The sequence below is a fragment of the Vicugna pacos genome, chromosome 5 (assembly GCF_048564905.1).
Source record: "Vicugna pacos chromosome 5, VicPac4, whole genome shotgun sequence".
Taxonomy (NCBI): Eukaryota; Metazoa; Chordata; class Mammalia; order Artiodactyla; family Camelidae; genus Vicugna; species Vicugna pacos.
The window spans coordinates 55,087,284-55,110,981 of NC_132991.1; the positions used below are offsets into that span (position 1 = coordinate 55,087,284).

Genomic DNA, 23,698 nt, shown 5'->3' on the forward strand with positions numbered 1-23,698 from the left:
AAGCATCTAACAATAGAGCATCAAATTACATGAGGCAAAAACTAACAGAACTGCAAGGAGAAATAAATTTACTATCATGGTTGGACACTTCAAAACCCCTCTCCCCAACATGGACAGATCCAGCAGGCAAAAAATCAGTAAGGATGCAGGTGAACTCAACAACATCATCAATCAACTGGATATGATTTACATCTATAGAATGCTTCTCCAACAACCAAAGAATACACCTGTTTCTCAAGCTCATGTGGAACATTCACCAAGGTAGACCAGATTCTGGGCTACAAAATACACATTAACGAATTTAAAATAATAGAAGTCATATAATGGCTGCTTTCAGACTACAATGGAATTTAATTACAAATCAATAACAGAAAGATAACTAGAAAATCCCAATATATATGAAGTTTTAAAGCACACTTTTAAAAGCACACGAGACAAAGAAGAAATCTCAAAAGAATTTTTTTAACTAAATGAAAATGAAAACACAATATATCAGAATTCATGGGATGCAGTAAAAGCAGTGCTTAAAGGGAACTGTATAGCATTAAATGCATATGTTAAAAAATCAGAAAGACGTAAATTTAATAATCTAAGTTTCCACCTTAGGAAACTAGAAAAACAAGAGTATTTAACCCAAAGTAACCAGAAAAAGAGAAATAATAATTAGAGCAGAAATCAATGAAATTGAAACTAGGAAATCAATACTGAAAATCAACAAAACTGAAATGTTTCTTTGAAGAAAACAATATGATTGATAAGCCTCCATCCAGGCTGACGAAGAAAAAAACAAAGAGGAAACAACTAACAACAGACTTGAAAGAGGGGATGTCATGACAGAGTCCATGGAAATTAAAAAAAATAACAAGGAATTACTATGAGCAACTCTATGCCCACAAATTTGATAACCTAGATAAAATGGACTGAATTAGTTAAAAGACTCAATCTGGCAAAATGTGCACAGGGAGAAACACACAATCTGAATAGGTCTGTATATATTAAAGAAATTGAATAAATAATTAATAACTTTCCAAAACAGAAAACATCAGGCCCAGATGGGTTCACTAGTGAATTATACCAAATATTTAAGAAAGAAATTATATCAATATTCTACAATCCCTTTCAGAGGTTAGAAACAGGGGAAATTCTTTCAAACTCTTTCTACGAGGCCAGCATTACCATAATTCCAAAACCAGATAAAGACATTACAAGGAAACAAAAACTAAAGATAAATATCCCTCATGAACACATATGTAAAAATTCTCAATAAAATATTAGCAAATTGAATCCAAAAAACTTTTATAAAAAGAATTATACATCACAGTCAAGTGAGATTTATCCCAGGTATACAAGGCTGGTTCAACATTTGAAAATCAATTCAGGGAATCCATCACATCAACAGACCAAACATGAAAAGTTACATAAAAAATTACATGATCATACCAATAGAATGCAGAAAAAGCATTTTACAAAATTCAACATCCATTTATGATAAAGATTCTCAGTAAACTAGGAGTAGAGGGGAACCTTCTCAGTTTACAAAGGCCATCTACAAAAACCCTAGATCTGACATCATACTTGATGGTAAGAAACTCAAGGCTTTCCCACTAAGATCAGGTACAAGGCAAGGATGTCTCCTCTCACCACTCTTTTTCAACACTGTACTGGAAGTCTTTGCTAATGCAACAGGCAAGAAAAGGAAACAAAAGGTAAACTGATGGGAAAGAAGATAAAACTGTCATTGTTCACAGATGGCATATTTTTCTATTTAGAAAATCTGAAAGAACTGATAAACTCCTGGAACTAATAAACAGTTACGGCAAGATGGCAGGCTATAAGGTTAATATACAAAAGTCAGTTGTTTTCCTATATACCAATCATAAACAAGTAGAATTTAAAATTAAAAATATAATATCATTTATATTAGCACCTCAAGAATAAAATACTTAAGTATAAATGTAATAAAATATGTGCATGACTTATATGAGAACTATAAAATGCTGATTAATGAAATCAATCAGAACTAATAACTCATATAATGACTCTGTATCTATGAATTTGTGTTCATTTTGTTTTGTTCACTTGTTTTATTTTTTAGAGTTCACATATAAGTGAGATCATAGGGTATTTGCCTGTCTGATTTATTTTACTTAGCATAATACCACATAGATCCATCCACGTAGTCGCAATAGCATTTTCTTATGGAGTTAAACTTACAACTACCATACAACCCAACATTTCCACTCCTAAGTATTTACCCCAAAGAAAGGAAAACATGTCGATGTAAACACTTTTACCAAAAAGTTTATACATAAACTTTCTAAGTAGTTCTAAGAAGTTCAAAGTAATAAACGCCTACATTAAGAAGGAAGTAAGATTCCAAATAAACGTCCTAACCTTATGCGTTAAGGAACCAGAAAAAAGAACAAACTGAGCCCAAAATTATCCAAAGAAAAAATAATAAATATTAGAGCAGAAATAAATGAAGTAGAGAACAGAAAAACAATAGAAAATCATAGCCAAACTGAGTTGCTAGGGCAATCAGTCAAGAAAAAGAAATAAAAGGTATCAGAATTGGAAAAGAACTAAAATTTTCTCTGTTTACAGATGACATGATTTTATATTTAAAAAATTCTAAAGACTCAACCAGAAAACTATTAGATCAATCAATGAATTCAATAAAGTTGCAGGATATAAAATTAACATGCAAAAATTGGTAGCAATTCCATACATTAGCAATGAGTTTTCTGAAAAAGAAATTTAAAAATGATCTTTTTACAACAGCATCAAAAACAATAAGATGCTTATGAACAAATGCAACCAAGGAGGTGAAAGATCTGTACTCTGAAAACTACAAGACAATGATGAAAGAAATTGAAGAAGACAGAAATAAATGAAAAGGTATCCTGTACTCATGGATTAAAATAATTAATACTATTAAAATGTCAATACTACTAAAAGCCAGAATCAATAGAATCAATGCAATCATTATCAAGAGTCCCACACATTTTTATGAACTAAACCCAAGCAAATATGGTCAACTAATATTTGACAGGAGAGCCAAGAATACACAATGGAGAAAAGACCATTCACTAAGTGGTTGCTGAGATAATTGGATATTCACATGTAAAATAATGCAACTGGACCCACATCTTACACCACTAACAAAAATTAACTTGAAATGGATGAAAGGCTTAAATGAATACCTGAAATCATGAAACTCCTAAAAGAAAACACAGAAATAAAGCTCCTTGACATGAGTCTTGGTAATGGGTTTTTGGATATGACACCTAAAGCACAAGCAACTGAATAAAAATAAACAAGTGGGACTACATTGAAGTAAAAATCTTCTGCACAGCAAAAGAAGCTATCAACAAAATGAAAGAGACAATCTATGAAATGGAACAAAAATATTTCCAAAGCACATATCTGACAAGGGGTTAATATTCAAAATATATAAAGAACTCATACAACTCAATAGAAAAAAAAAAAAACCCAAATAACCCATTACAAAATTGACAAAGGACCTGAATAGACATTTCTTCAAAGAAGATATATGAAACGCCAACAGACACATGAAAAGATGCTCAACATCACTAGTAGTTCGGAAGTGCAAATTAAAACCACAGTGACATATCACCTCATGTCTGTTAGAATGGCCATCATCAAAAAGGCAAGAGATAACAAATGTTGACATGCATGTAAAGAAAAGAGAACCCTCATACACTGCTGGTGGGATTGTAAATTGGTACAGTCACTATGGAAATAGTATGGAAAGTCCTCAAAAAGTTAAAATAGAACCCCCACATGATCTATCAATTCCACTTCTGGGAATACAGATGGTCCTTAACTTCCATTGGTCCAACTTACAACCTTCCAATTTTACGATGGTTTGAAATCAACACACATTCAGTAAAAACCATACTTTGAATCTTGAATTTTGATCTTTTCCTGGACAGCAATACATGGTCTGACACTTTCATGATGCTGGGCAGTGTCAGTGAGCCACACCTCCCAGTCAGCCACACAATCATGAGGGTAAACAACTGATATACTTACTACCACTCTGTTATTCACTATCAGTATAGTATTCAATAAGTTACATGAGATATTCAATATTTTATTACAAAATAGGCTTTGTGTTAGATGATTTTGCCAGCTGTAGGCAAAATTAAAGTAAATAATTCAGTGCATATTTAGGAAGGCTAGGCTAAGCTATGATGCTTGGTAGGCTAGGTGTATTAAATATATTTTGATCACTATATTTTCAACCTATGATGGGTTTATTGGTATGCAGCCCCATTGTAAGTTAAAGAATATCTGTATATCCAAAGGAAATGAAAACTCTAACTCAAAGAGATATCTGCACCTCCATGTTCATAGCAGCATTACTTACAATAGCTAAGACATAGAAACAACCTAAGTGTCTATCAATGGATGAATGGATAAAGATGTTGTGGTATACCAATAAACAATGGAATATTATTCAGCTGTAAAAATGAGAAAAATCATACCATTTGCAATGACATGGATGAAAACTGAAGACATTATATTAAGTGAAATCATTCAGAAAGCAAAAGCCAAATACTGTATGATCTTGCTGATATGTGGAATCTAAAAAAAAAAAAATTAGACAAAGAGATCTGACTTGTGGCTACCAGAAGTGGAGGGTTGGGGGAGGAGGAACTGGAGAAAGCTGGTCAAAAAGTGCAAACTTTCAGTTATAATATAAATAAGTACTAGGGATGTAATGTACAACTTGACAATTATAGCTAACACTGCTGTATGATATATAGGAAGGTTAACAGAGTAAATTCTAAGAGTTCTCATCACAAGAAGATACTTCTTTTCCTTTTTTTCTTTACCACTTTCCTTTCTTTCACAGAAATAAATGAGTTTATTTTTGTATTCTAAATAATAAATACGAATTTATTCATATAAATTTATATGAAATTTGGTTTCATATGAAAAATGGTTATTAGCTGAACCTATTGTTGTAATCATCTCACAATATATATAAAGCAAACCATCATGCTGTATGCCTTAAACTTACAGAGTGATGTATGTCAATTATTTCTCAGTAAAACTGGAAAAATTGTGGATAGTGACATAGGTTTATTTATTACCTTTTTGTGACCAACATTGGTATTTGTCTTCAAAATATATATATTCTATTAAATTATTACCAACAGATCTTTTTTTTTTCAGGACAGCAAAATCACCCATTAAAATTTCTCACCTACCTATCTATCCTTGCAACTAGGTTCTGACCAATGTGGTATAACCAGAAATGTTCTGGTTGATGATTTCAGACATTTTTTCCCTTCAGGAAAAGGTCAGAAATCTCTGTCTTGCAGAGAAAGAAGAGTACTTACCAATACCTTCATTCTAAATTTAATTTAATTTAATATTAATGCTGGTTTGATCCATTTACTCACATCCATAGGTCTTCTTATCTACTGACACTGAACCCAGAATTTCCACAATGTTCTATTGAAAAGGGTATATGTTTATTAGAAGTTTCTTTAATAAATTTTTACAGTTACTTCAATGACCCTGCACCATGGTTTGCTGGGTAAGGTTCCAGTTCATGCCTCTTGTTCTAGTGTACTTATTAATAGTAGATTGGCAAGGACAGGACAATAAGTGATATGTTCACCTTGTGAATAACCTCACTTGAGTATGATTATGGCATCTCTTTCCTGCTGTGATCTTGATAAATTATATAGATCATTATATAATACAAATTATACTTAATACTTATTCAGTAAATGGTATGTGAACATGATTACTTTAGCTCTTAATAACAAATTATTAATAATATATACATCCAGAAGTCATCGAGAAATTAAATGTGAAAAAGTTTTATATCCAATTTGGCATTAAAATGATGAGAGCTCAAACTTGATTTGTTATTTAGTTCAGACTTAACTGCAGAATAGGAAATGTGTTAAAAATTACTTCATTCAGCCCATGAAGTGACCTTTTCACTGCAGAGGGTGCCTGATTAATGAGAGTTTTTAATATTCTTTTGTGGGTAGATTCTCTAGTAGTATTCTGATGTTACTAAAATCTTCAATGTTGTTTAATCTCATGTTTCCATCAGGAAGTATAAAACAGTCTGAGTAACCCATGACAGTATGGGTTTTACGGTAAGAGATTCGAAGATATTTATTGAAATCCTCACAATTTAGAAAAGCAGAATCAACAGGCTCACTGATATTCTCACATTATTAGTCCAATTGTGAAAAACTGCCTACGAAGAGCTAATAATATACTTTGTTCTAGCTGTTAGGAGAATTTCAAAAACTGACCTCAGCTTATGTTTACCAATAGTTTTTGCTGCTTTAGGCTGCTTACTGTGAATTGAAGTCCCTGAAGTTAATCTTTTCACATACTAGAAATCCATAAGCTATTATTTTGTAAATACAACTATTTTTCCAAGAATTAACAGATACATATGTGCATTTTCATTTATACTACATTTACTTCTCATTATTGGTTAAATTTTGTCCCCTCCAACAGTTTTGTTGGAGTCCCAACCCTCAGTACCTCAGAATGTTACCTTATTTGGAGATACGAGTCTTTACAGCAGTAACCAAATTAAAATGAAGTCATTAGGGTGGGCCCTAATCCAACATGACTAGTATCCTCATAAAAAAAGGGGGAAATTTAGACACAGAGATAGACGTATACAGGGACGATGATGTGAAGAAATAAAGAGAGAAGACAGCCAACCACAAGCCATGTAGATCCTTTCCTCACAATCCTCAGAAGAAACTGATAATGCTGACACCTTGATTATGAACTTCTAGCCTCCAGAACCGTGAGACAATACATTTCTATTACTTACGCATTCTAGTTTGTGGTACTTTGTTACAGCAGTCCTAGAAACCTCTTCCCAAAAGTGATAAAATATTTCCACTAAGCCAGTCTCTGAGCTTTCAAGCAGTCAAGGCAAAAAAAAGGATCACGTCTTTTGTTAGAAGAAAAAATGAGAATCCTGTAGACTTTTTTTTTCCAGTCACTGTATTCTAGATAGATTCTTTTTCATAGATCACACTAAAAATAAAGGACAGCCAATAATGTACTGACAAAACCCTTATAGTGGGAATTGCAAGAATGTTCTTCTATAAAATATTTATTAATAAATATCAAAGGTCATTTTTGTGTATCTGCTAACAGAAAAAATAGCATGTTTCTATTCTTCATGCTGTCACCAAGATCACCTTAAAAAACCTGGAATGTATTTCAAATAAAAATTTATTTGAAGACATTATAAAGTTATCACAGAACCAAAGGCTTCAGAAACAATATCCTGGTATAAAGGAAAACACAAGGCTGGTTTCTACAGCACTTAACTTCTTGAGGCATTTACTGATTGGTAAGTGGTACAGGATAGAGAGTCTAAGAATTGGAACAGAAAGAGGCAGAGGCAGAAGCCAGTGCTTGAAATACAAGGGGAAAAAAAAAAGAGAGAGAGAGAAAGAGAAAGGGACTTGGTAAACATTCCAAACTTAGTTAGAATTCCAGAAGAGCTATGCCCTAGAGTGAGGTAAAGAAACAATCCTTAAAAAATATTAAATCCAGTCTCAAGCCAACACAATTCTAGACTGAGTAAAAGTGACCTAATCCTATCAATACTGCACACCAGAAAGTCAGAATTCATCCTCACTGGATATCCAAACTCCTTAAACAAAGCCGCACGCCTTGACATTTTCACAAGGGAGTTCAACCAAACTTTGAAAGACTAGGCAATCTTATGTCACATATTTTTTTTTCTGGAGCAAAGTAAATTAGAAAATATTTCAATTCTTTAATGCAGCAAGTATAATATTAATAACTAAAAATGATGACATGTATAAAATAAAATTATCACAAAGATTTAGTAATAACAATAATAAAGTTATGTGCAAAATCTACATGAGGAAAACACTATTAAGTGCACTAAAAGTCAACTGAACAAAAAGAAGGGTGCCTCTTATTATTGGGTAAAAGGACTGAACTTTATACAGGTCAATTCTTTCTAGGTTTCTAATTTGATCAATTTTACGTAATCCCAATAAAAATATCTTGGGTTAGAGGTTTTTTTTGTTTGTTTTTGTTTTTGTTTTTTTTTTTACTTATTCAATGAAGTTAGAGATACCAATACTAAAGTTCATGATGAAAAATGAATATGAAAAGTAGGTAGGAAATCACTGAAGAGGAAAGTCTTCAAGAGATGGGTAATTCCTAGCAGGTATTAAAACACACATAAGCATAATTAAACCATAATTAAATTGGCCTGAGCACAAAAAGAGGAAAGCAGACAAATCCGTAACATAAAAAGCCAATGGGTAGACCCAAGTACACAGGAGTTTCTAGTATATGACCAAAACTGGCATCTCAAATCACCAGGAAATAGAATAACTTTCTTTTAAAATAAAGGGTGAAGCAGTAACTGTGTAGCCAAAAGATAAATAAATAAAGTGGATCCACAACTACCATCACATGCAAGAATGAACTCCAACCAGACTGGGGACCTAAATATAAAAGTGAAACCATATAAACACTAGAAGATAACATGACTGTGTTTCTCCATATCATCATAAGCAAAATCAAAGACAGGTGAAAACTGAAAAATAATTGCCACATAAATCATAGGTAAAGAGCAAACAGTCCTAATATATAAGCATCACTTAAAATCAGGAAACATGAGACCAAATCACATAGTAAAACTTCATGAAGGTAAAAAATGACATGTAAACATATAAAAAAGTGTTCATTTTGCCTTAATATATGAGAAAAAGAGAAATGCAAATAAACCTAGGCAGAGATACAATATCTCAACTATTAGTTTGGCAAAATTTAAAAAGCTTGACAATATACCTTTTTGGCAAGGCTACTATAAAACCGGCACTTTCATACATTGATGTTGGGCATACAATTGTACAACTTTTAAGGAGTGTAATTAGTCAATACCTTAAGAAATTGCATATGAATTTATCTTTTGGCTCAGGATACTCATTTTCTAAGAATGTACCCTGAAGGAACATTTCTAATATGAAATACATCTGTGCAGGACTGTTGATTGCAGCATTATTTGTGATCTTAAGAGTCTGAAATGATTTAAAAGCCCTTGCGTGGGCTGAATAAAATGTAGTCCATACTCACAACTGTGTACCAAGTAGCTACATAAAAATAATAAGTAGATATTAATAAATTGGTATTTTATAGTTTCTTGGCTATTTTGTCAAGTTAAAAAATACAAGAAGCAAAATAGTATCTGTACTGTGTTATCCCCTATTGTGAAAAAGAGGAGCATAAGAAAATATGCAGGTATCTTCTAATTTTTGTAAAACAAAACCACATAAAGGGAAAATCAGAAACTTACGAATTTGTTACCTACAAGGGTGGGTAGGAATGGGACAGGGATAGAGAAGAGAACATCTAATCTCTGAGTTGTCTCCTTGAACTGCAGGTTTTGCTAAGTCCAGCAAGACCAGATAATCTTCTGCCACGTAATTTTTCCAGAGGACAGTAAATTTAGAAAATATTTCAAATTTTTAATAAAGCAAGTATAATATTAATAACTAAAAGCAATTAAAATGTATAAAATACGAATCATAGTTAACAATAACCTCCTTCAGGTCTAGGTGTATAGTGGTTATTACTAACCTCAGTTTTTTCACTTTTCCTGCTTGCAGCTTTGCAAATGGTCCCTTCGTTAAATTTTCCTCAGTCATCCCTTTTGAGTAGCCATCTGTTTAGGGACAAAACCAAATTGATATGTCTCATCTATAAAAATGTTTGATTAACTAATCATGCCTATATTTTTCCATCTTTGAATGTCTATATTTGTGGTCTTCCTACCATTCCATTTGCAGATTTGGTGGTACGTTGAGGCTGATACCTAACTTACCTCTTAATTGTAGGATATTCAATGCCTATTTTGCTACATTGATTAGGATTCATGTCCCAGTTATTCAAGACTAAGTTAATAATATGTCAATGACAGTCTATTCCACACATGGGAGTTACTCTTTTTTTTTTTTAATTTTAGGAACCTAGAAATGCTAGAAGACACTGGAAACATACTCCTGGGAAGAAAATAGTCTTAAAAACATTTAGAGTTCTATACTATACGATAAAATATATACAGAAGACAGTGAAAAAAACAAAAACAAAAACAAGTAACAACACTATCAAAAAAAAAAAAAGAAAAGATAAGGAAAAAATTGTCTACAATTTTGCCTATACTTTCTGGTTCCTGACCATAGAGTATTTATACCTGTACATTTAATGTTCTATAATATTCACTGCAGTAAATACACCAACTATTTCTTTTAGTTCCAATTTTTTGCTAAGCCGTCACTTCTGTTTTGCTGTTAGAGGAAATATCTTTAATTTAGTTGTATATGTGCATTTGTATGAAGAGCCTAATTTCCATACACAACCAATATGGTGTAAATGACTACATTAATCAGAAAACAGTATTCAAATCTATTTGGATGCAAACCAATGTGGTAAAAAAAATAAACTTTCTTAACTCCCATTCACATCCTAATTTTTAACGCATAAATAGTATGAAATAACCTATATAGTATAAGAATTGATAACAGATATGACTTCAAATCTGATTACACAATATTATTTTAAAAAAACAGGTGCATAACTTCAATTTTAGTCTTCAAATAAGAATCCCAGGTTTCAAAGCTTGTTCTGGAGCAAGAGTTTGGCACATTGGCAGGATAATATTATTACAGCAGTCTTTGCAAACTGCCAGTACCCTCTAGTGTATATTATCAACAAAACCATCAAATAAAATGAACAACATTGCCTTTCTTTTAACGATTAACCATTTCTCCACACTCTCTTTGTTTGTTTTAATATTTCTAAGCATGCAATCAAGCAATGATTACCTAGGTGAAATGATGAAACATGCTGATTATAAATATTTCTTAGCTATGGGGCAATCCATAGGAATCTATTCCTTGGTTCAGGGCTGTAATTCCTATTCATGTTCATGTCAGTTAAAAATTTATATTGATAGAAGAATTAGACTTCAAAGTGGTTCTTATTCGAAAGTTCTGTCATGGTTATTGATTTAAACTATCATAGCATGTCACAAACATACACAAATCCCTGCACATATTTGCCAAAGCTAATGAAAATGCAGGAAAAAAAAAACTTAAGTGACATGCAATATTACACTAATTTAGTTGCCTTTAGGAATTATCTTGATTAAGCAGAATTCCTATTTCTGGCATTAAGCCTGAAATTCTAATTATGCACATTGGGACACCCTCAATATCACCCAGATGCTGCATCTAGTACATAATAAAATATTTTTCTACTTGAATATTAAGCTATTGCTCTTGAGTTCACACTGATTCTCCAATACATACTAGCACAAGGAAAATCAAGTAACATACGGGATATGCACATGTGGGGCCAGAAAAGAGACACATTCCAACAACAAACCTTACTTTCTAAAACTATTGTGAGTCAAAAGAGCATTGGAAAACAAAAGTCCTAACAGTGTCAAAGTAGTTTACCAGTTAATATGCTCAGCTATTTATAGTTTACTGTAACAATTATATTTTGCAGTTAGTATATAGGGTAATATTTCAAAAGCAAATTGGTTGTCAGAGGAAATTAAGCATTGCTGAGAATGTAGATTTATCACCTGAAGGAAATAGCTATTTATTTCTTGCATATAAACAGACAACCATACAATACGGTGTTTTCATACAAGAAAGCCTACACCTACTTTGTATTTTTAGATAAAAAAGTGCATTTTTAAGGAAAAACCGTAACAAGTTAGAAGCTATTGTTTAAAGGATCTGAGAATAAAGATTGAATAAAGGAAAGAAAAAAGCTTAAGTGAAATATTAAGATTATATTGTGGCCCTTTGTTAAGCAATTATACAGCATGAAGATTTAGGGAGAAAATAATACTAAATTTTAGCAATTGTCAGGATGTGTGCTCAAAGCTGAAATAAACATACCACCCCACACACACACACACTGCACACGCACACCTACATGCACCACTCAAACTCTATCCTCATACTAACCAGACAGGAGTAATGACTAAAGGAGAATTGGAAGAAGGGACAACTGGAATATCTCTAAATAGGTATCTGTTATCATGTCCCAGTGGCTCCTGGGAATGTGATTTTTCTGAAAGAAATTCAAAATTAATTTTCATGATTAGATACTATTTTAGAGCTTACTAAATAAGCCAGAAAAATATAATCAGAATAGTCATATCCCTTTATGCAATAAATGAATATTTTCATTTCAGTTTGCTTATTATTTTGATCTCTCTATAATTTTTATTATAATTTTCATATTACTCCAAAATTATCTTTAAAATGATAATATGTAAATAAAAATATACAAGAATGGATATACAAGGGAAACTATCCATTCCCATTAGAAATAATTAGTAATTTCTATATGTTTTTTATTGTCACAGAACACTGTAAAGAACATTGATGTCTTGAGGAAATCTTATCTCATGCTGAAAAAATGGATCCAAATAATTTTTCTGGAAATAAAAGTAATTAATACCTTCAAGTAGTTAAATCTCAATATTGGAGAAGAGATTTAAATTAATAACTGTTTGTTTTATAATACATAACTATTACTCTTTTAACTTATTGCTTCCATTTTACTGGTTATTATTTGACTCAACTTAAAAAATGGATTAGGGTAAGACTTCTCTTTAAAAATATTTTCCGTAAAAAATCCTCAGGATTCTGATTTCAATTTATAAAGGAATACATGAAGGTTAATTTCATTTCTGTTGATTTGAACCATATGAAGTCATTAATGTTCTGATAATACATTTATCAACTAAACTCAAATTATAATTATTTACTCTAGGGATGAATTTATTGCTAAAACATTTGTGTATGGAGTAAATCAGTTTGAGACCTTGTCTGCTGAAAAATAATACTGTTTGGACTCTTGTGGCTGCTTCAGCAGAGATCACAACCTTTGCACCTTCCCAGACACAAGCCTTCAAAACCACAGCTTAGTCTGAACTGAACTGGCCTTTGGGAGTCAAGAGGCAAAGCTGTGTTTGTTTAGGAGAGTTCTTCCTTCCCAGCGTTAGGTAAGACGACAGTTCAAAAGCAAAAATAGATTACTTTCAAAAAAGTTAAGATATGTATTATTTATAGCTATGTCATTTTCTTTCATTTTATAGCTCTTCTAAAATGGCTTTTAAAATCCTGAACCAAGTCTAATTGTAACTATTAAATAAGTAAATATTTTTTCTTATCATTTTAAATTAAACTTTGCTAAACATTCAAAATGATTACAAAAATCTTTTATCCTGAGGAAAGTTTATGAAATTTGTCAAAACCCTGTATGTTGCTTTTGACAGGTTTTAAAAATTTTATAATTTATTTCTTCAAAAACATGAGAAGAATCTTCATTCTAGAACATTATAGAATAAAAAGAATAAAAATAGAGTAAAATATGTTAATAATAAAGCAAATCTATTAAAAATAAAAGCTGGATGACTATATCTTAAAATCTTAATATAAAAAGACTATAAATATTATACAATGATATTTATAATTCTAAAATACATTAAAAATTATTATTAATTGAGGAGATAAAAATTTTGGAGTGATTATTATATTACTACTAAAAAAATACTGCCTCCATGAGCAATAAATAAAATACTGACTCTATGAGTTACAGAACAAAAAACCAGAGGTGGTTATATTTGTACAAGAATATATTTCATCGTGTAATTTCTCCTAAATTTCTAGCGCTTTAATAAACAAAGATCTGCATAACATCTTACTGCATAACATTAAATAAGCATTTCATCTGGTACTCACAATCAGCATATACAGTATATTTTGTTATTATCATCAATTTACTGATGAGAGATTTTCAAATTTGATATGGTATATATAACTTTATAGGTTAAAAATTAAGTTATGAAAATCTACACTTTAAACCAGATTAAATGATGAGGCAATCTTTTCAATACATTAGCAGCACATAGAATAAAAAGTTGAGATAGGTGTAGGAATAGGGAAAAAAGCTGCAGCAATGAACTATTTCAGAGAAATATTCAATTGATACACCAAAGATATAAGCAAGGGTGTTTGCTGATCTATTTTATAATAGCAAAAAAGAAGTAAAATTATTGTCCATTAACAGGGAAATAATATATAAAATATAATTTTGCTGATGCTATGCAATATTATGCAGCCATAATGAATGGAGTAACTCTGTGTGTTTTTCAAAGAATCTTTAAAAATTCATGCCCAGTGAAATAGGTTGTAGCAAATAGTAGGCACTTGTCCAACAAGTATCTATTGTACCTATACTATGTTCCAGGTGCTGTTCTAGACTCCAGTGACCCATTTATTTTGGAACAGAAACAAATAGAAAAAAACAAAATTAATTTTTAAAATCTACTTATATTCACATGTTTTAAATTGGAACGATCTCAGAGGAAGCAAACAAAAGTTACTTTTGAGAAACAGAAAGAGTGCAATTGTGGTGAGAGATCAAATTAAATTATCTACCTGTATTGTTTAATTTTCTGTCAATCTTCTATTTTCAAAGATCAGTTACAGTTACCATGTTTTAGTAAAATAATACCAGTGTTCCAACAATACAGTTCAAATTTTAGTTATTATATTAACTGTGAGTAGTTGCATAAGGTATAAACTTCACTGCCAGCTTTTCAGTCCACAACTCATTATGTAAATAACAGACGCACATCACGATCAGTGATCAATCATCTTTCAATCTTTCAAAGTTTGTCAAGAGTTGGTCACTATAAATCTGTTATGCAGACAGCAAAACCCATAGTTGTGCTGATTCCTTATCTCACAGTGATAAGCTCATGTGGAATTTACAAAAAAAATGGATAACAAAATGCGGCAACTGGCTAACAAAAATGAAAATACAGCAAAGAAATGAAAAATATTTAAACAGAAAAAAAAAGGGAAATCTTCACTGAGTCGAAATGGAAATATAGAAGAAATATGGGGACACTCCTGCTGCCACAATTCTAAAGACTCTGTATATGCAGCCAGAAGATCTTAGTGAAGGCAAACTTAGAGATATCATGAGAAAAGTGATTGCAACAAAAAAAGATAAAAATGTCCAAGCCCCTGCTCCAGAATATTGGACCTAATAGTAATACAACTAGTATCAACCAGAAAGACTGGTTACCATGGTTTGAGAATCACATTACAAAAGGACTTGAATGGCATTGTAAATAATTTGCACACTTCTTAAGCAGTAAAGGACTGTGAATATTCCTTAGGAAGAAAAAGGTTATGGAGGGGATGCATGATGGGTCTGCTGGATTTGCACATTTAGTGTAGCCACTTAGAACTCATATATGTATGCCTATGCTGTTTGTACAGCTCCTAACGTTCCATATGGTAGTCAGAAACATTAATCAAAAGTTGAGGTTCTCATACCTCTCTGCCTTAAGCTAAGTGTCTGTCTCAACTTGAAAATCTTTAAATTTATATATATATTGCTGAGGTGATGTATTGTTTTCAAGGATATTAACACTGTATTTGGCAGGGGCATTGCCAAAGCTCCAGATACATAAAATCTAAAATGGTTAACTGTCACTTATCTAAGAGTATTTGTAAGCTTCAAATATAACCAAGACATAATCTTAAAGGGACTACTGAATAAACCACACAGAAATGCATTATGTTCATATTTTATAAGATTATTTTATTTTAAGAGCAAGTAGATTATATAAATTGCAGAGGAAGCCCTAAAGCTTAGCTGTCAGAACTAATATTGTAGATTCTGGGATATAAGATTTTCACAGTTCAGCAACTCTTGCAAGAGAAAACAGAATATTATTGACATATTTGAACTTATTAGCATCAGCGTTTTAGCCTTAAGATAATTTTCATGTTTTATATAGATAGCCTTCTCATACAGATATATTTAATCTCTTTCTATAAAAGATGGAGAACTTAAAACTGTGAAGAGCACCTGATGTATACAATTAGAATAATTTAAATTCTGTCCTGAAGGGTACGTTTTAAACACTGACCAACTACTGATCTGCTTAACCGCTTAAGTATTATTCTCTTCTCATAAGACTTAAATGCGTAGAGTTTCATGCCTGTAAAGTGGCAACTTTTTATTTTTCTGAACCAAACAAATAAAATTTTGACTTAATGATATTCCCTGCATAAGCCTTGGATGTAATGACTGCAGTTGCAAATTAAAATTTTAAACTGGCAGAAATTTAGAGAATGGAAAGGAAGATTATGCAGGAAGCCAGAAATCCAGAGATGAGGAGGACAAAGCAGCAATAATCTTAGAAACAGAGGGTCTTAAATTATTGTGAAAACTGTGGAGATGGAAGAAAGAGTGAACCATAATAAAAACAACAGTAGTCATTCTGCCAGAGATAGTTTGGATATTAAATAGGTACAATTTTTAACTGACTGATGCAGAATACACACACACATATACACAAAGAAATCATTTAAAACTTCCAAGTAATTGATACTATTTTTTTGGTGAGAAGTGGCATTTTATAGATAATGCCATATTATTTTAAAAAACATATTTTATTTCTAAGAGTATTTTTAACTCAATATATATTTTTTTAAATTTTGTAATTTTTTGAGATGAGTTTATTTACCTTGGAAACCTTATCAAAACAGTCAGAAATCCCATCCTTTTAATAATCTAACTTTGTATCATTAGAAAGGCTGTAATAACATATTCTTGGATTAAAATGATAGCATTTGTTATGCTCTTAATATTACTAAAGGGGTGCCTGCACCTGCCAAAACTTGAAGTACTTTGAGAAAAGATTACCATAAAATAGTTACTTTTCAACCACACAATAGAACAAATAGGGAGGAGGGACAGAAATGGGTTCAAAAAATGAGTATCAGAGGAAAATCAGTAAAATACTTGTTATACTACAGAAAAATAACTCATCTGGATTTTTTTATCCAAAAAAATTGACACAGAAAGATACATTCTCAATAATGTGTCCTGTCATTCAAGGTTTGGGGTGATCAAAGCTGAGAATTAGGTGTTTTTAGCTTGGTGGAAACTTTAAGATCAGGTCTCATCTCTGACCTAAACTGGAATTTCAGAAAGTGCCCTGTCAAAGTCATGCAAAAGAGTGAGGGCATTTTGAAATAAATGCAAAGTAGTTTCTGAAAGGTTAGGCAGAACAAAATACACATGCAAGAGGCAGAAATGAAAGTTTGGGTCTAACTGTAAAGAGAATAGCCAGAAAGAGAAATATAAAACATACGAGAATCAGGAGAGAGACAAGTTTAGCTGGAGAGGAAATAGTATCCTGTGGTTAAAGCTGACAATAAGCTCCAAATGAAATGGAATGAAAATCAAGAGAGAGAAGCTAGTTGTCTCATCTCCTGAGCTCCCATACACTGCAGTAAATGAATACATAGATGCATAATGCACACAGTCCAGCCCAGTAAATACTGGGAACTAAATGGTTAATTCAGTGATGGGATTAGTGCGACCCACAACTGAATGGTTCATTTGAAATCAAATGGCCTCACTTTAGACAACTCTTACACCCCATATAGCTTAGCAGCAAGGGACAAAGATCCCAACCAAACTATTTAATCAAAGGATTCTTGAATCATGTAGTGAAAATTTCATGTAATGAAAATGAAAACTGTAGCTGTTGCAGATGTGCAGACAATGTCACTAATGTATCTGGGCTCACAAACTCTCTCCTAGCCAAATGCCTGCAAGAGCTCCACCTCTTACTCACCCTCAAGTTCACACATAACAAGGAGGAATATCTGTCTCTGTTCCAGAAGTACAGGACAGATCTCTTACTCCTCTTGGTTCCGGTGGAAACAGTCCATGTAAAGATGTGATACACAGATGGGCTTAGGCTTGGGTCACATGCTTAACTCCTCGGCCAGGCCTCTCTCAACTGAAATGCACTGACTTAGAAGTTGAGTAGATAAAGAGAGACAGTTTTCAAATTAAACATACAGATCTTTTCTACATAAAATAGATTTCATATTGGAGAGACAGATATCAAAAGTTTAAATGCTATGTCTGCTGGTAAGCCTGGGAATGGAAAATTAACACTGACTCCAGTTGTACTTCTCATATTTGCCATATCTTGTTATTAGAGTTTACTTTGAAAGAAGTGTTATATGACAGTTAATTTGCTCAGTCTCTCGAGCTAAATTCAAATACTACATCCCCCACTTTCTAAGGAGTTAAATTTCAGCAAGTTATTAAGTCAAGATTTTCTTTCTGTAAAATGGGGATCTCATTAGTACCTACTTAATAGGGTTTTGTGACAAGTGAATGAGAAAATGCATGGAAGCACTTCACACAAAAATTAACTTATTGTTAGCATTTTATCAATAGGAGACTATACATAGAAGGGGTAATTTAAATTCTAAGATAATAGAAAACACTAGGAAGAAGTAGGAAAAGTATAAGTACTTTGAAAAAATAAAATGAAAATGAAATTCTATTTCTAAATGCCCTAATCACAGAGGGATTAAAGTAAAAAACAAAAAATAAAGTGGCATGTTCATGTAAAAACAAAATAGTACAGAGACAAATTTCACAATCAAAACTTGGATGAACAAAGAATAATTTTCCTACGTTTATGCCTAGGCCTATACCCCCATTCCATTTAATACATGGAAACAAACTAGAGTCTAGCCATTTCATGATTAACTCATCTTTTCTGTGTATCCTTGGTTATTTTTGGATTTTCTAAATCAATTCAGGGTTTAAACTTCATCTATAAGAGATTCGGTTCCTTCACCCTCTATTTCCTTGGAATGACATCTGTGTTCACTGGGGAGAGCTGTTTGCATATGTCATTGGGCATCCGATGCTCAGCTGTAATTTGTCCGTCTTGGATTTCTTCTTCTGTGGTGTGTAATCTCCATTGGCCCTCAGGTGGCATCAATCCTTGAGAACCAAGACACTGGTCCAGCTACTGCACCTTCTCAGTATATCTTTAAGCCTTTCTTCCTGCCAGAAGTTCAAGGACCTTCTCAGCCAACTTCCTTCCTTTAGTTAAGCTTTTTAACACTTCCTTGGAACACTGGAAATGTTGGCTGATCTCCTCACACAACACAGTGATACACAGGCCTGGGAGGCTTCTCAGATCTCCTCCTCCCATACACCCTGGTAGCTACCATTGCTTTGGTGCCACGCTGGATGTCACTATCTCCACCAGGATTATGGTCTCCATCATGTAACTCTAGGGAGTGGTTGGATTCTGACCCATTTCAAGAATCTTCCCACTATATGATAGAGTATTCTTACAAAAGTCTAATCAAATCGAAAACAGAGACAGAGCTTGTTAAGGTCCTTCTGGGCTTACATGATGCTTTCTAGATTTATCCACATCTTTCCCCCATCAGTCATTTCCTAAGTGTACTATTATGTGATATAATTTAGCTCACTTAGCTCATGTGAACTGTAATTAAATTGTGATAAGCTGTTACAAGTTCTACAACCAAGAGTATTTGGATTACAAAACATATATTTGGCAATTTGTATTCTCTCTTGAATAACTTCAGTAAATATTGAATCCCACTGAAATAGTACAAAAAGAGAAGAAAGCAATAATTTTGCACCTGTAATTTAAAGCACTCTTTTTATATCAAGCTCATGTGGGAAGGAGAGGTGTTACATTTTAAGATTAGATATTTACCACGAGTAACAGATGTTCCTAATCTAGCCTAACAGGAGTCAGAACATTATCAGAAAAGCTGCATCCCCCTGCTTATTGGAACTTGAGACCACTTTAAATTTCTTCTAAATCATTTGGTTGTTTACCAGGGATTTTCATCTCATAACACATAACAATTTTCTCTTTTCCTGCTCCAGTCCACTTTGGTTAACTCTAGATGCTTTAGAGGCTTGAAATTTACAGTTTGATCTATGGACTACCAGTGTCAATATCATGTAGGAACATTTTTCAAATTTAGAATCTCAAGCCCTACCTCAGACCTACTGAATCCGAATATTCAAGTTCCGTAAGATCCCCAGGTGATTCATATGTATATTAATGTTTGCAAAGAACTGAATTAGATGACAAAAGTGGGATGTATGGATGCAGCCAATGACCAACCTACTGCCATTAGGGCTAGAGCATGCTACTTGGACCATATGGGCTGGTTCTTGCCCACGTCCATATTGAAGCTACTCATGTTCAGTGTCAGTCATGCTGTGTTTGCTCCTCGGGCGTTGTCGTGCCACTGCTAAAGCAACCAAAGCACTACCACCTATTACACTTTAGACACTGCTTATATCAATGTTGTTGATGTTACGTGCTAATGTTTGTGTATTTGCTTATTCTTGATCACTTACTGAAGCCACTCTACCCTAGAACTGAAAACCATGAATCCAAAATGGGTAATCAGAGCACAATATGAGTGACAGAAACTGTATTTTATCTAGAATTATTCCCCCCTCAGACATAGGCCAATTGCTTCTAATCAAACTTAAATGTTCCCCCTCTATTCTAGGCATGATTTCTTTCTCTAGAAAGCTCCCCAGGCTTAGAAACAAATTCAGGTCCTACTGATGTGCCCAGTCACACCTAAATCCTAAACTGAAACAATTTACTCAGAGTCTAAGATCCTTGAATATCTTAGATATCTGAACATTTTTGAAATAGGACTAGAGATATCCAGAGTCATCAAATTGATTGCTTACTCTTTATTTTGTCTTAAGGAAAGAGGTTATTTTGACAGATTGATGGAGCATTTTAAGTTTCAGAATGATAGTGTGTAATTTTCTACAATCGGGGTAAATGGTCTTTTCTTTAAGAAAATAATCTGCCACTGTTATAAAAGGTAAATTTAAATAGAAATCATAAAAACTGTTATGTTGGCAATTATATCAAAATAAAGTAATAGTTATTTTACATCTCAGGGCAAAAAAAAAGCAGCTTATCACATACTTTCAGCCTTTCAGGAACAGAGGTTGAATCAAAATATATATTTAAGTTTTGAAAATAATGATATGCCTTCTGACAGATGATGTATCTTGTAGTGACAGAAATTTTGAAGAAAGGAGGAAATGATACAAATTACAAAAGAAATTCTGGTCAGTTTTTAAAAGGTGTTTCAGTGGCATTACAGGAAAATGTAAATACATTTGGAGCGCAAAGGAGCTTCACATTTTTACTTTGGTGCTAGTCTTTAAAGCCTCTGTTTAAGCAAGGATGTTTCTTCCCCATTGTCTCAATCTGTTTAGATCTTTTCTAAAATAATGTTGACACACTGCCACATCAGCAACTAATAGTAGTTATTAAAATGTGTCCAAATTCTAAAATATCTGGTACAGTAATATGATTCTAAAGGATGTTTAATAATTAAAGATACATCAACTTTCTGGGGGTTTCAGGGTAGTCTGGCTAAATTTCAAATGGAAAATTACATTCTATCTATATTCCCTAGTGTTTTCATTTGTTTGTCAAGTTCTTCAAAACAGCAAAATAAAGCAAATGAAGTACAAATAAAACACAAACAACAAATTTGTCATGTAATGGAAATGCAAAGAATATTTTTTTATGCTCTTATTATCTTTGGCCTCATAAGAGATGTGTAAACCTCTGCTGTATCCATGCATCTTAATGAAAAATGCATTAAGAGGTCACTTTGATAAGTCTTGAAATATTAATTATTCTTTTCAAATAGGGAAATTGGGGTTCCTGAGTAAATTTATAAACAACTATCTTTGTACATTCATTCTTCTACCAAGACTTGAAGAAGAACATACGCACATACAGAGAAACACAGAATGAATTAGGCATTGTGTAAAATCATCACTCCTCTATACACAAAGACCTTGTCATTTGGATCCTGGAAACATATCCCCTACCACCATGTATTTCTCTCACCTCCCACCTTGTATTTTAGAATTCTCTATGAACAGAAAGAAGCAAAGTTTACTTTTACTGAGAAAACACTGAGGTATAATTTTTTCCCTGACATTTAATCTCATATCTGTTTCTTCCTATTTTTTTCATTTTAAGCAGGCATTTCAATGTAAAGCTAGGATCACAGGTAAATCCAAGGTTTTAATAGCAAGTAAAGAAGACATTTATGCAATGTCCGTATCAGCACGCTATAGAATTCAAATGCACTATTCCCCTGAGTTCACCCTAGTAAGAAATAATCTTCAAATATTAAGGACAGTTAAACAGCTTCTATATATAACCATAAATATTAAGGGAATTAATTAAATGTAGCCTATGTATAAATGCATCCATGATTTGGTAGTTGTTGAAACATCAGAGAAAATTACAAAGGGTTATTTAAGAAACCTCAAGGCATGCTGAGGAAATATTTCGCTATTAGAAAATATTGGCTTTAATGGTTTGCACATGATGTGGAAAAGCAGGAAATGGATTTGCTTTTACTTTATGATGATATAGTAGACCCTCTTTCCATTGTATTTGAGGAATTATTTTAGAAATATTTCACTGAGCTGTGAGAAGTAAGCTACATTATCTTCCTGTTGAAAAGATGAGGGATAGCAAAATCGGAAGGTTAAATGGTTTGCTCACCATCTCATGTTAAGTTATTGGCAGAGGAAATACAAGAGAATAGCCTCTGGACTTTAAGTCTGTTGCTAAGCTACTGATCCACAATAGCTCCCAACTGACTTGAACTACAGAGTACTAGACTAGAGAGTCTGAAGACTCCGAAAAGATCATGCCTCCACTGAAATGAAAAGTGGAACAATCTGCCAACAGATTGCTCTGTACACAAACCATTTGATCACTCTCATCAGATAGGTTCTTGTATTTGTATTTTCAATTTACTTTCAAATTTTCATATTGTCATAAATAAACTCCTAGACGATACTGTGTTGTAAATATCCACTAGAAAATAACTACCTTAGTTCATCTCAAATAATCTCTTCGAAATATATGTAGGTAGAGGAAATTTCTTAAAGTAATCTTCATATTTACTTAACCTCAGGTGTAATAAGGAAAGCTATTACAACAATCAGACAATATATGTTGTCATGCACCCCACTCTTCTATAAAGGATAACTGAAACAGAATTAATACTTTTTTTAAGGTTCAGATAGTAAGCATATTTTGATTTAAAATATACAACAGGTCAGGGAAAATTTCATTTAAGTCAGAACAATCCAAAGAAAAATGTCTTGATTTTTAGTTTCCTCCTACCAAAAAATAAAGACGGTTTTAACTGATCAATTGATTTATATCTGATTTTTTTTTTATTTCACTGTACATGTCTTAAAAGAAATATCTTTAGCCCTTCCCATCCGGTATTGATGAGTAGAAGTTGTTCGCAGAAAGGAGAATCATCTCTTCCTTTCCTATATGTTCATCTTGCTTAAAGAGATGATAATTTGTTCTCCGCTGTGACCCATCTGATTCCCTCTGCTGACCCTGTTCTATTTTTCCATGAGCAGATGCACAAACCTCCCAGTACTGACAAGAAGAGCCCTTTAAACTGCAGACTGTGGAACTGCTCAACTGTAAGACTGAATTAAACAGGGAACCAGGAGAGGGAGCTATACTTTTCTGAGTATCTGGTTCATTTCAGTCAGAGATAGAAGTTAGCAGAATGTGCAAGATAACATGAATATACAACTATAAGACAGATTAACAGGGGAGCGGCCAAGATGGCAGAGTAGGAGGACGCCGAGCTCACCTCTTCTCATGGCACAC

The 23,698-nt window shown here is 32.8% G+C and overlaps 1 long non-coding RNA gene across 9 annotated transcripts in view; it reads right to left on the minus strand.

Moving 5' to 3' along the window:
- Positions 1–23,698, minus strand: part of LOC116280595 (uncharacterized) — a 559,775-nt gene that overhangs the window by 347,954 nt on the left and 188,123 nt on the right. For all 9 annotated transcript variants that reach the window (XR_012072737.1, XR_012072734.1, XR_012072735.1 and 6 more), the window contains one exon: positions 9,655–9,739. This is a non-coding gene — a long non-coding RNA (uncharacterized lncRNA). The remainder of the gene's footprint in view (positions 1–9,654; positions 9,740–23,698) is intronic.